Raw genomic sequence first — 12,605 nt, 5'->3', positions numbered from 1 at the left:
AAAGCTAATTGTCAGCTTTTGCCCACAACACATTGCTCCCTGCAGTTTGTTGACAGCTCCAGTCCTGAAATTAATGTTGCTGCACTGTCAGAAGCAAATTAGGCGCTCCTTATTTTCCATAATAGTACCACAGACCTACTACTTTCCACTGGAAAGATTTTAGCTGCGGGTAAATAGACGCAGTAAATCTGTGTGGTTGAACAAAAAAGTGACATGAACAGTGCTTTACCTCATTAATAACAATGTGAGTATTATATTCATAGTTTGTTTTAATTTACTTATTCACGTCACTTTCCAGTTGTGGTTTCCTTGTTTCCTACTGCCGGCAAAATAACAGACTTCTTTGAATTGTTTCCGATGTTTAAGCGTTTGTGTACACATTTTGCTGTTTACTTTCTACAGGAAATTATTTGTTGAGGTCTGGCCTATAGATTTTATTGATCTCTGTTCTCTTACCGACGTATTAAAGTTTTAAGCCCTATTAGCCTAATTGATATGCTTTCTGACGAGAAGTGTAAACACAACGGAATGGATTACATTAGTCTTGTTTCTCATGCTGAGGGTTGCGAAGCCTCCGTGAAGGGTCGCCTTCCTCTGAAGTTGTCTTGGCAAAGTCTGCAGAGCTGTTTTGCCAGAGCATTTGGAATTAATAAATCTGTCTCTATATCTTCGGATATTGTTTACTATTGCAGAATATACAGCATTTCCAGCATAGCTTTCTTACATTCACTTTGCAGTACAAGGCCACGTTCTGTTTGTGCACATTTGTACATTGCCTGATATTATCCCATTGTTCTATACGCGATCGTCAGCCAATCTTACGAGTTTCCTTATCCTTCTACATCTAATTACAGCTCCTGGGAAATCAGATGGTGTCATTTAAGGCCAACCTGAAAGCGCTCTATATGCTATGGAAACGTGTGAAAAAACGTGGACCATCGGAAATGTCCAAGAGAGAACAGATCAACCAAGCATGAGGTGGAACAGATGCACTGGTGAACATCTGCAGATAGATCAGCTACAATGTGGTCATCAGGAGATGCTGAGAAAATATTTACAATAAAATATTGAATAAAAGGAAAAGAGTTAAGGGTCAACTTGGCTAGGAAATGTTTACAGGCTTTCACGACCGCCTAACGTCCATAGGCGTCGGCGGGTCGTTAGTGGTATAGCATGGAAACGGCCGCTCGATCGAGCGGCCTTTCCATGCTAGTTCACGGAGACTGTCTCCGTGAACAGTGTGCGAGCCGCCGATCGCGGCTCGCACGCATAATGTAAACATCCGGGGAAGAAATCCCCGCTGTTTACATCACACGGCGCTGCTGCGCAGCAGCGCCGTGACGAAGATCGGCGATCCCCGGCCTCTGATTGGCCGGGGATCGCCGGCATCGGATAGGCAGAAGCCGGGGAGGGCGGAAAGCGCTGCGGAGGGGGGCTTTGAAGAGCCCCCCCGGAAAGTGCGGGCAGCCGGCGGCGATCAGACCCCCCCAGCAGGACATCCCCCTAGTGGGAAAAAAAGGGGGGAAGTCTGATCGCCCTGGCTATTTCCTGATTGGTGCTGCGGGCTGGAGAGTCCACGCAGCACCGATCAGAAGAAAACCACGTGGTCCTTAAGTGGTTAAGCCCACCATGAACTTATTTTTTTATTAAAGGATACCTACCCGAAGTGACATGTGACATGAGATGGACAAGTGGATGTACAGTTCCTAGCACACAAATAACTTTGCTGTGTTCCTTTTTTTTCTTTCCCTATCTGAAAGCGCTAAATATCAGGTATGTAAGTGGCTGACTCAGTCCTGACTCAGACAGGAAGTGACTACAGTGTGACCCTCACTGATACGAAATTCCAACTATAAAACACTTTCCTAGCAGAAAATGGCTTCTGAGAGCAAGAAAGAGATAAAAAGGGGGATTTCTTATCAGTGAGGGTCACACTGTAACCACTTCCTGTCAGGACTGAGTCAGCCACTTACATACCTGATATTTAACTCTTTCAGGCAGAGAAAGAAAAAAAAGGAACACAGCAAAGTTATCTGTGTGTTAGGCACTGTACATACACATGTCTATCTCATCATGTCACTTTGGTTATCTTTTAAAGGGCAGACCTGCAATTCTGTAACTGGAGTTTCCATGCCAGCATCAGCATCCATGTCAGGAATTATCTAAGTTGCAGGAGAGGACTCTACAATTTTCAGGAAACTCCTTCAATGTGGACACTTTTGCGTCAACTAAAAATGATATCTCATTGCCTACTGCTAAGCAGCCTATGAAAAGAGGAGGGGAAGAGGCAAGCAGGAGCCAGCTGCATCAGAAAATACAGTAGTAGACAAGGTTTCCTAGCACATCCAATTACCAAGAGGCAAGCGATAAACATCAGAGGACACCTGTATACACAATGAATAGTTACCTGAAATGATCACAAAGGGCAAAAGTTGCAGGTACAAGTGTATTTATATGAAAATATATATAGCATTGTCCCACTGCATGAAAAAACATAACTAAAGCTGTATACAGCATTTCATGCTGGTGAAGAGTAATTTGCCAGCAACTTTTTGGGAAATTCTTCTTTTACCAAAACTATATCTTGATAATGTAGTCATGGTGGAGCTATAGCTGTCAATTTCATCTTTATTTCTTTTGAATATAAAACATTTATTTAAAAAAAGTTATTTTGTCTTTTTTGTTCTCAATTTTTATAAGATGGTGCCAATGTATATCGAAGCAGTTTATGGACATCATTATTGCAAGTAGTGATGGTCACGTAGATGCAAATAACTTCGAGTTGATGTAAATTTATGCACATTTAGGCAGCTTGAACATGAACCAATCGAATCCTGCTGAGGTAAATTTCGATTGGTTCATTTTTGAGCTGCATAAATTTGCATCAACTCGAAGTTATTTGCCCAAAAAGCTCATTGAAAACCAGAAGCACAAGAATGGTATAAGGAAGGGACCAATAGGCCCTCTCACCCCCCCCCCCCCCCCCAAAAAACAAAAAACAAACTTATATTACATATAAATATGCAAATAATTTCTTAAAGCAGCCCCAAACCAAACATTTTTTTAATTCTAAATATTTAGTTGCGCCACTCTGACACATACAAAGATAAACACTCCTTCAAACCTATGAGCATTTCAGTTCATGCTTTTCACCTTTCTCTTTTCATAACTAGTGTTATACAGGTGGCAGCCATTAGCAATTCCTCCTTTGCTGGACACCTGGTACTCCACCAGTCCCGGCAATATGAAAGGAAGGGAGGGGTTCCTCCAATAAATGTAAAATATTTTATATTTGTCATCATGCAGCTGAAAAATGGCTGCTATTTATTATTATTATTTAGAAAATAGATTTTATTTCTAAAATCCAAAACAGATGCAAAGTTAAGACAGAATTCTCTCATTTAAAGGACTTACAAGGTGACAAAAATAATTTAGTTTTACTTACCTGGGGCTTCTTCCAGCCCCTAGAAGTAATTTGGGTCCGTCACCGCATCTCTATTCTCCCGTCTCTGCTGGCAGCCTCTGACAATTGCCGACCTACGGACGCTCCGGGTGATGTGGGAGCGCAGAAGACGGTTGGCATTCTTCAGAATCTGCCAGCCAAGATGGGAGAAGACCGGAGATGTCGAGGGACCCAAATGACTTCTAGGGGCTCCAAGAAGCCCCAGGTAAGTAAAACTATTGTTTTTCTATTTGTCACTTCGTGAGTCCTTTAATTGAGGTGTGGGTTCTCTTTCTACAGGGAAAACAGACCAGGGACAGCATACCGTACTACATTTTTCTCTAAGTTTTCACACAGGAAACGTCTTTACATTTATAGGTAGAATCATTTTTTTACGTACCAGCAAGTGATAAGTTATCCATAATAAGTTATCTCAAATTCAATTGTGATATTACTTTTCGTTCCTACACTAAACTAATATTGTACTTTCTATGTACTGAAAAATATTTTGTGGGTAAAAAGAGGGGAAATGGTGACGTTAAAGTGAACCTTAAGTCAGAAAAAAAAAATGAGTTTTACTCACCTGGAGCTTCTACCAGCCCCCTGCAGCAGTCCTGTGCCCTCGCAGCCACTCACTAATCCTCTGGTCCCCAGCTGCCAGCTAGTTTCATTTTTGCCGACAGGATTGGCCACGCGTAGCTTTTTCTGCATTCCCGACTGCAATTAGCGCTATTGCGGGCCGCAACTCATACAAAAATACCTTGCCGCATATCTATGCGTTCGTAATGCGGCAACGCATATTTTTGTACGGGTTGCGGCCCGCAACAGCGCTAATTGCAGTCGGGAATGCGGAAAAAGCTACGTGTAGCCAGTCCTGTCGGGCCTGTTTTCTCTGACTTAAGGTTCACTTTAAGGTTGCACTCACAGTGGGACGTTGCGGAGCTGCGTTATAAAGTCTTATGACGCAGATTACCGCACTGAAATAATAATTCTATGGGCCGTTCACAGTGTGACGTTATCATCACGTTGAAAATGTTGCATTGTGGTAACTCACTGCTTACAGTGCATTACCTCTTAAAGTAGACACATTGCGACTTTAACATCGCATTAAACCGCAACGTCCACTGTGAATACGCCCTTAGACTTTTTCTTGGCACAAAAATTTGGTATTAATCACCAAAAAGTTGGAAGAATCATGTTTCCAGATTTATAAATGAAATTTAAAGTGCAAGTTTCACTTTTCAAATGCCCACCCAAAGTCTCAATACGCTATATAAAAACAAAGTACCTGCCCTGCTGCAGGATTCAAGCTGTGCATGCGTGCACAACTCGTTATGGTGAAAGATTTATATACTGTATAATGTTTGTGTATAGATCCATCCCTAGACGCTGTCATATGTATATACATGCTGCCCGCACTGGAAGGAATATGCAGCAGCTAAAGGGTTGCTTGGTACAACTAGGCATTGCATTTGCAACAGTTGGCAGTGGCCTCTCCTATGAAGAATATTGGGAGGACATTGACACTTTTAAACAGGTAAACCTCCATTTAAAGGTAACTTGAAGTGAGAAGTATATGGAGGCTGACATATTTATTTCTTTTTAAATAATACCAGTTTCCCATCAGTCCTGCTGTTCATTCTAGCATCAGTAATGTCTGAATCACATACTTGAAACAAGCATGCAGCTAATTTTGTCAGAAACACCTGATCTGCTGCATGCTTGTTCAGGGTCTATCGCCAAAAGTATTAGTCAGAGGATCCAAGGGACTTTAAAATTGAATATGTAAGCCTCCACATCCCTCCCACTTCAGGTTTTAGGCACATTTTACACTTACCACCGCAGGATCCATTTAAGTTAATGAAGCATGACACGGTGCCTGCGGTGCAACACTATGTGATGGAAGAGCTTTGGGCGCCACACAAGAAATGCACAAGCTACACTGCATTACCCTGCGACTGACTCCCGGAAGTGCACTTTGACTACGGTGTAATTGCTTCTAATCACACTGCTACCACAGCACACAAGTATAAAAGGGCCCTAGGAGTGAAATTTCACTCTAAGTGTAAAATAAAGCCTCATCTCCACCACTTTGCCAAGTTCCATTATTTGTAGTTTTTGAATTCTAGAAAACATGCAGATCAAGTATTGTGATTTCACTGGCTGGCTGTATGGGTATTTTAAATATTTCCAACTGCTAAAGCCAAACAATCAGCATGACGGCCCAGCATGTAGCATTTTTTTTATTTTTCAAACTTCTAAGTTTGATAAAATGTTAAGAAAATGTATTTTACGTGTCAACCATTCAGATGTTATCTTTTTAAATGCAAATTAATCCTATACTATTTTAGTTGTATCCAGATATTCACAAACCACCATTGTGTTGCCTTGGCAAGCATTGCTTTAAACATTTTAGAGGTTGCCTATATGATCTCATGAAATCTTTATTTGAAAATGATACTTGGGTGTCATTTCCCAGCAGCTGACCACATGGCTTCTCTTATATACAAGACAGAACACTTTAAAAGCACAACCAAACACCCCTCCTCCCTCCCCTCTATGAATAGAGCCCAATATCTATGTGTTCTGAGTCCCATAGGAGAAAAGTGGTAAATATATATATATATATATATATATATATATATTAAAAAAAAGTGTGCTAGTGTATTTAACCTCCTTGGCGGTAACCTCGAGCTAGAGTCGGGGCGGAAAACTGCAGCTCAGAGCGATAATCCAGACCTCTGCTCGGGGTAGCCGCCAGAGGCTCTATGCAGAGCAATGCACGCAGCGGGAGCCTTTCTACATACCTCCCAGGGATCCCGACGTCGAACGCCATTCCTCATCTCCAGCGGGGCTCTGCTTCCTCCTGGTGAGATCGCCGGCTGTCATGACAACAGCTGGCAATCTCACTTTAGAGTTGCAGCACCACCCAGAAGATGGAGGCATAACTGCAGCGCTGGAGGGAGGTGAGTGATTACTGGGGCTGCGCAGATCTCCCTGGCAGCATGATTTTTTCCCAGGTTTTAGGATCTGAACGGGTGCAAAAAAAAAATTGTACAGCTTTTAGACCCTAAAATCCAGAAAGAATCATACCGCCAAGGGGGTTAAATTTAGGTCCATTGATTTGAGTATTTTTTTTTTTAAGGAACTTTTTGAGCTTCCCTCACTAGATAAACTTCTGGGCCTGTGTGCCCGATAGTGTTATTCTACCTGTATCCCCTTGATGTCAGAATAGAAGCTCAAATATCCTCTTACTCCATGGATGCAAGTAGAATCAATGTATAGCAAACATTTGTAAGACCAATTTAGCTGTTATCCGTAAGTACCGTATTTCGCGCCGTATAAGACGCTCCGGAATATGACGCACCTAGGTTTAGAGGGCAAAAAAAAAAATATAAACTAAACCTGGTGCGTCCAATTTCAGGAGCGTCTTGTACATGACCTCCCCCAAATGGTGTCCTCCTGTTTGCCCCCAGGTTTCTGTCCCCCATAGGTCTGGTGTCTGCACCCAGCTGTCTGCCCCCCCCCCTCATTCAGGTGTCCTCTGGTCCCCCCTGTGTGTCCTCGCTGGGTCGCCCTCTGATTGAGGAGCAGCAGCTGCTTACCTCCTCCATCTTGCCCACGGCGATTGAAGACATCCGGCTTCTGTGGGCGGCTTCCTCTAGTGCCGGCTTGTAATGACGCGTCATCGATGACGCATCATTACAAGCCGGCACTAGAGTAAGCCGCCCACAGAAGCCGGATGTCTTCAATCGCCACGGGCAAGATGGAGGAGGTAAGCAGCTGCCGCTTCTCAATTGGGGGGGGGGGGGGGACCCGAGGCTACACGGGGGACACGAGGAGGGGGGCAAGCAGACGGCCACAGCAGGTCGCACAGGCAGGGAATCCCCGACGGCAGGTCGCGGTTCGTATCGGCGGGCGTTCCCTGCCTTTGCCGTATAGGACTTTTTCCGCCCCATTTTTTGGGGAGAAAAAGTGCTTCTTATATGGCGAAAAGTAAGGGCAGTTAATGCAGAAGCCCCACATCGGAAATGGTAGGTCACTAAACATGGGACACCTGTACGTTGCTAGATTTTTAACTAATCACAATTGACAAAACATTGTGTATGCATCTTAAAATGTATTATTAATACTCTGTCCCACTCATGTTTTCTTGAGTCATCTTGGTACCTTATACGAAAGCTCACATCAGGTAAAGTCTTTACTCATGCCTTTAACTAACAAAAATAGGTTTGTTACAGATGAATACTTAAAATCCTGAAGCAATAAACCAGAATTGTCAACTACATACAGGCAATAGAGGATGTGCATGGTGTACAAGGTAAGTGAAGGGTTTGGTTGTTCTCGAGTATGCACCGTACACCTGTATCACCACTCCCACAAACCAATCGCATCTTACAATTCCATACATTGCAATGACCAGTTCTTTGATGCAGCTTTTACACCGATTCCTGAGATTTTGGCTGCAATTTTTAGTATTCTTTTGCAATTTTTCAATTAAGAATCTTCTGCACCTTAGAATAGGATTTTTTATGTTTACCAATGAAGTTAACCACTTCACCCCATAGCGGTTTTTACCCTAACGGACAAAAGCAAATTTTCACCTGTCAGTACTCCACCCTTTTATTCACCAATAACTATTACTATTTATCGCAAAAAAATAATCTATACTTTGTTTTTGCCACCAATTAGGCTTTCGGTGGGTAGTACATTTTGCTAAGAATTTTTATTCTAAATGCATTTTAACGGGAAAAATAAAAGAAAATGGGAAAAAAAAACCTCAGGTTTTGGCCATTATAGTTTTAAAATAAAACCCACATATTGTATTTGTCCCAATTATTGGACCGTTTAAATGATGTCCCTATGACAATGTATGGCGGCAATATATTATTGGGAAATATACAGTAGGTGTAATTTGTCTTTTTTTTGCCCGATTCATAATTACAAGGCCCTATGTAGTAAAGTACCAGTAATAGTAATATACACTCAAAATAAAAGCTAAGTACCTAAGGCAACTATTTACTGTGGCGGGGTAGGTGCGCACACATGCACAGCAGCGGCACGAGCAACGCATTTAACAGTCCTGGAGCCATTAACAGGCTCTAATAAGATGTTTTAATGAGTCAGCTTGTCAGTAAGTGGTTAATTTACCGGATATAGTACCAAACATGAAATCAGATGAGATTACATGATTATGCTGTGCATCAATTGATACACAAGTTGCATATCCATTGCAGGAGGGGGGGGAATATGCTGGCAGATTTTTTTTCCTGCAGAAAGTTCACATTAAACTAAGTCAATGACTTAAGTCAAATGTGATGCCATCTACTACTTACAGTAGTAGCAGCAAATGCAAAGTCATACATGAATTCAGTTATGTGTGAAAAGGGGCTGGAGATATGAGAGGAGTACGTGTAGGATGTTGATGGTGTAAATGTATACGTCTGTGGTACGAGAGGGATAAGTGGATAACTGTCTCAGCAACAGTCGTTTAATGGTGTGGAATAGGGGTTTAATGGTGAAGAAAGTCACAGATATGCATATTTAGCTCTTACCAAACTATGATGAAAAAACTATGATGAATAAACTATGATGATCACACATTTCAGTTCAGGGGTATGGCAAGAAAAGAAACTGCTAATGCCCCAGGTAACTGATTACTCATGAATTTGGGTCTGTGTGCTGAGTTAAAAAAAAAAAAAAAAAAGTAAAAAGAGTAATAAAAAAAAAGAAAAAAAAAAAAGAAAAGGGCCTGAAACAGCTGCAAGTGAGGTAGAATCGGTTATAGCCAATAAATGGTATCGTCCTGATTCAAAACTTCTTACAGTAAAATGAAAAGACTATAGTTCTAGAGATGTTCAAAGTTGCAATTCTGTCTTGCATGGAAATGTAACTGCGAATTACAAGCAGCTCAAAATTGTGCTAGTCGGCAGAGTTTGATTGTCCCAGTTGAAAGCTGCATACAAACTAGGATTGCATTGCATTGATCAGATCTAGTGTTCTATAAACCTCACAATTCTGGATCATTTCCAATAGCATTGCATTCATTTTCAATAAGCTGGATTTAATCAGCATTAAGCCACATCACAATTTTCCATCAGATTGACAGATCTATTAGATACATTTCCGACCGGTCCGATTCTGATTGATTTTGGGTACTTAAAGGTTGAACTGAAGAGAGGTATATGGAGGCTGCCATGTTTATTTTCTTTTAAGCAATATCAGTTGCCTGGCAGCCCTGCTGATCCTCTGCCTCTAATACTATTAGCCATAGCCCCTGAACAAGCATTCAGCAGATCAGGTGTTTCAGACTTTAAAGTCAGATCTGACAAGACTAGCTTCATGCTCGTTTCTGGTGTTATTCAGATACTACTGCAGAGAAATAGACCAGCAGGGCTGCCAGGCACATGGTATTGATTAAAAGAAAATAAATATGGCAGCCTCCGTATACCTCTTACTTCAGTTCCCCTTTAATGCAAAATCGATCAGAAACCATCTGGAGGTCTACACACGATGTGATTTCTTATCAGATCACTGGTCGATCTGATGGGAAATTTTACCATGTAGATCGGGCTTTAGAACAGTTTTAACCTATTTTGGTTCCTGGACGTAGAAACTACGTCCAGGAACCATGTGCGCTACCGCGCGCCCCCATGGCAGATCGCGCGAGTGCATGCGCCCTCCCGGCCACGGATTCGGTAGCCAGGGAATAAATGCATTGGGCTATGGTGCCCGATCACTAATTCCTCCCCCCCGCTGAAAAAGCGACAGCTTCTCTCGGAAGCTGCGCCTTTTCTGGCCGTTCCCTGCCCGATGCGCCACTCTAAGCGTGTGTTACGCTTAGAGTGACGTCATGTAAACAAACTCATGGCCAAAAAGTAATACTAAAACTGAAAATAAAAATACATTAAAATGAACACACATTTACATTATAAATCTATTGTTTACCCCCCACCCTCCCAACACTACCCAAATAAAATGTTTACTAAAAAAAACAAAAACATTACAACAAAAAAAAACGTAAATATTTACCTAAGGGTCTAAACTTTTTAAATATCAATGTAAAGATGAAATATTTCTTATTTTTTTTTTTTTAAACTTAATAGTGATAGATGCAAAATGGAAAAAAATGCACCTTTATTTCCAAATAAAATATTGTCGCCATACATTGTGATAGGGACAATTTTAACGGTGTAATAACCAAGACATATGGGCAAATACAATACATGAGTTTTAATTATGGAGGCATGTATTATTTTAAAACTATAATGGCTGAAAACTGAGAAATGAATTTTTCCATTTTTTTTATTCTTCCTGTTAAAATGCATTTACAGTAAAGTGGCTCTTAGCAAAATGTACCCCCCAAAGAAAGCCTAATTGGTGGCGGAAAAAACAAGATTATAGATCAGTTCATTGTGATAAGTAGTGATAAAGTTATAGGCTAATGAATGGGAGGTGAACATTTCTCTCGTGAAAACCACGGAACCTGAATGGGTTAAAAAGGAAATTGGGTGAATGTCAGGGTCCTTTCACAACTTCAGTGATCACATATTTAACAGTTTGTAATTCTCATCTATTCCAATTCTAAATATTCCAGCATGGGTTTTTAGCTGTAGTATCCATAGAAACCATGCATCATCAGGTATTCACATACACCCTGATTGAATGCACTAAAATTGCAGGTTTTCCAGGTCCTGTGGCAACAACCAGGCATGAATGGATGCACAGAGTGGCACACTGCTCTTTCAAGTTTGAGTTCATCAGAAGGAAAATGCTTTCTGGTTTTCTCACTTGTATACCACCTTGGCAGATCCCAAGTCTTTCCCAAGGGTCATTGTTCCATGCCTCATTAGCATATAGAGGGCAGCCTCTATGTGCTGAACAATGACAATCTGTAATAGCATTGTATAATACATATGGATGCTGCAATGTACAGTAATATACTGTATTAGTCAACCAGGTAAGCATTTGATCCCCTAATTTTTCTTTTTGTAGGCAATTATGGGTAAATAACATTTTCATCCAGCTGCAGCAACCTCCCTAACGGTATTGACAGATTATCAGTCCATACAAAACATGCTGTGAACAGTATAAACCTGCATACACCAATACTTTCCTGCACTGTATACTAGACCCTTGCTTGACACATTTTGACAAGTTACAGGGGAAAAAGTTATAAAAATTAATTTTATCACTTTTAGCACATGAAAGAAAGATGCCGGCACCATCAGATATCTTCTTATGCTCTTTTATTGATCCATATACACAGCAGCCGTCATGGCAACGTTTCAGAGAAAACTTCTCCTTTATCAAGCTAAGCCGCAATGTAGTACACTTTATGCTAGTATTCTCACGCTTTATATACAGGGCATAGGTAGAGGGCTATCCACCAATAGCGTTGGAGATTGGTATCTAGCCAATCCCGCAGGTCCGCTGCTAACCGGACCTGATGAAGAACTCCACCATAGCAAGCCCATTGGGCGCTGGCAGGCAGGCCCGCCTCTCCCACCTTCAAATCTATTGGTCGCCACCACGAGCTGCCGCTATCCCTCCTGCGCACTCCTCCCACCACGTCCACAGCAAGCGGACCTGATGGGGAACATCGCAGGGTGACGTCAGCGGGAGCGGCGTCATCCGCTCGCTCCCGCCCACTCAGAGGAACAGCGAATGATGTGAGCGCCGGCATCACTTCAGATGTAAACATAACGGCAGAGCGTACAGCAAACCATACTAAACAGAGAAGGCGATCGCAACTCTATTAAATAAACAAAACTACCAAGGATAGTGAGCTGGATCTGCTGCCGTTCCTCTAGACACCTCTCCTGGGCTGCTACATCTATTACTGCGTATATATCTATACGTATATGCTAGATACGCGATAAGTTTTACCACTGTGTGATATCTATTTAACTTTTGATTCATGCTGAAATGTCCCGAGGTTTTCTTCCCTCTCCCCTCCCCTGCCTATATCCTTGGTAGTTTTATTTAATAGAGTTGCGATCGCCTTCTCTGTTTAGTATGGTTTGCTCTACGCTCTGACGTTATGTTTACATCTGAAGTGATGGGAGGCGCCGACGGATGCCGGCGCTCACATAATTCGCTGTTTCTCTAAGTGGGCGGGAGCGAGCGGATGACGCCGCTCCCGCTGACATCACCCTGTGAT

At 42.0% G+C, this 12,605-nt stretch overlaps 1 protein-coding gene across 2 annotated transcripts in view; it reads left to right on the top strand.

Moving 5' to 3' along the window:
* ATG10 (autophagy related 10) overlaps positions 1 to 1,083 on the top strand; it is a 196,847-nt gene extending 195,764 nt beyond the window's left edge. For both annotated transcript variants that reach the window (XM_068271698.1, XM_068271699.1), the window contains exon 8: positions 855 to 1,083. The gene's annotated coding sequence lies outside the window, so the exon portion shown is untranslated. The remainder of the gene's footprint in view (positions 1 to 854) is intronic.
* The last annotated feature ends 11,522 nt before the right edge of the window (positions 1,084 to 12,605 follow it).

Source organism: Hyperolius riggenbachi, chromosome 1 (assembly GCF_040937935.1).
Source record: "Hyperolius riggenbachi isolate aHypRig1 chromosome 1, aHypRig1.pri, whole genome shotgun sequence".
NCBI lineage: Eukaryota > Metazoa > Chordata > Amphibia > Anura > Hyperoliidae > Hyperolius > Hyperolius riggenbachi.
Note: the sequence above shows the minus strand (reverse complement) of the source record. Positions and strands in the feature narration are given on the sequence as shown.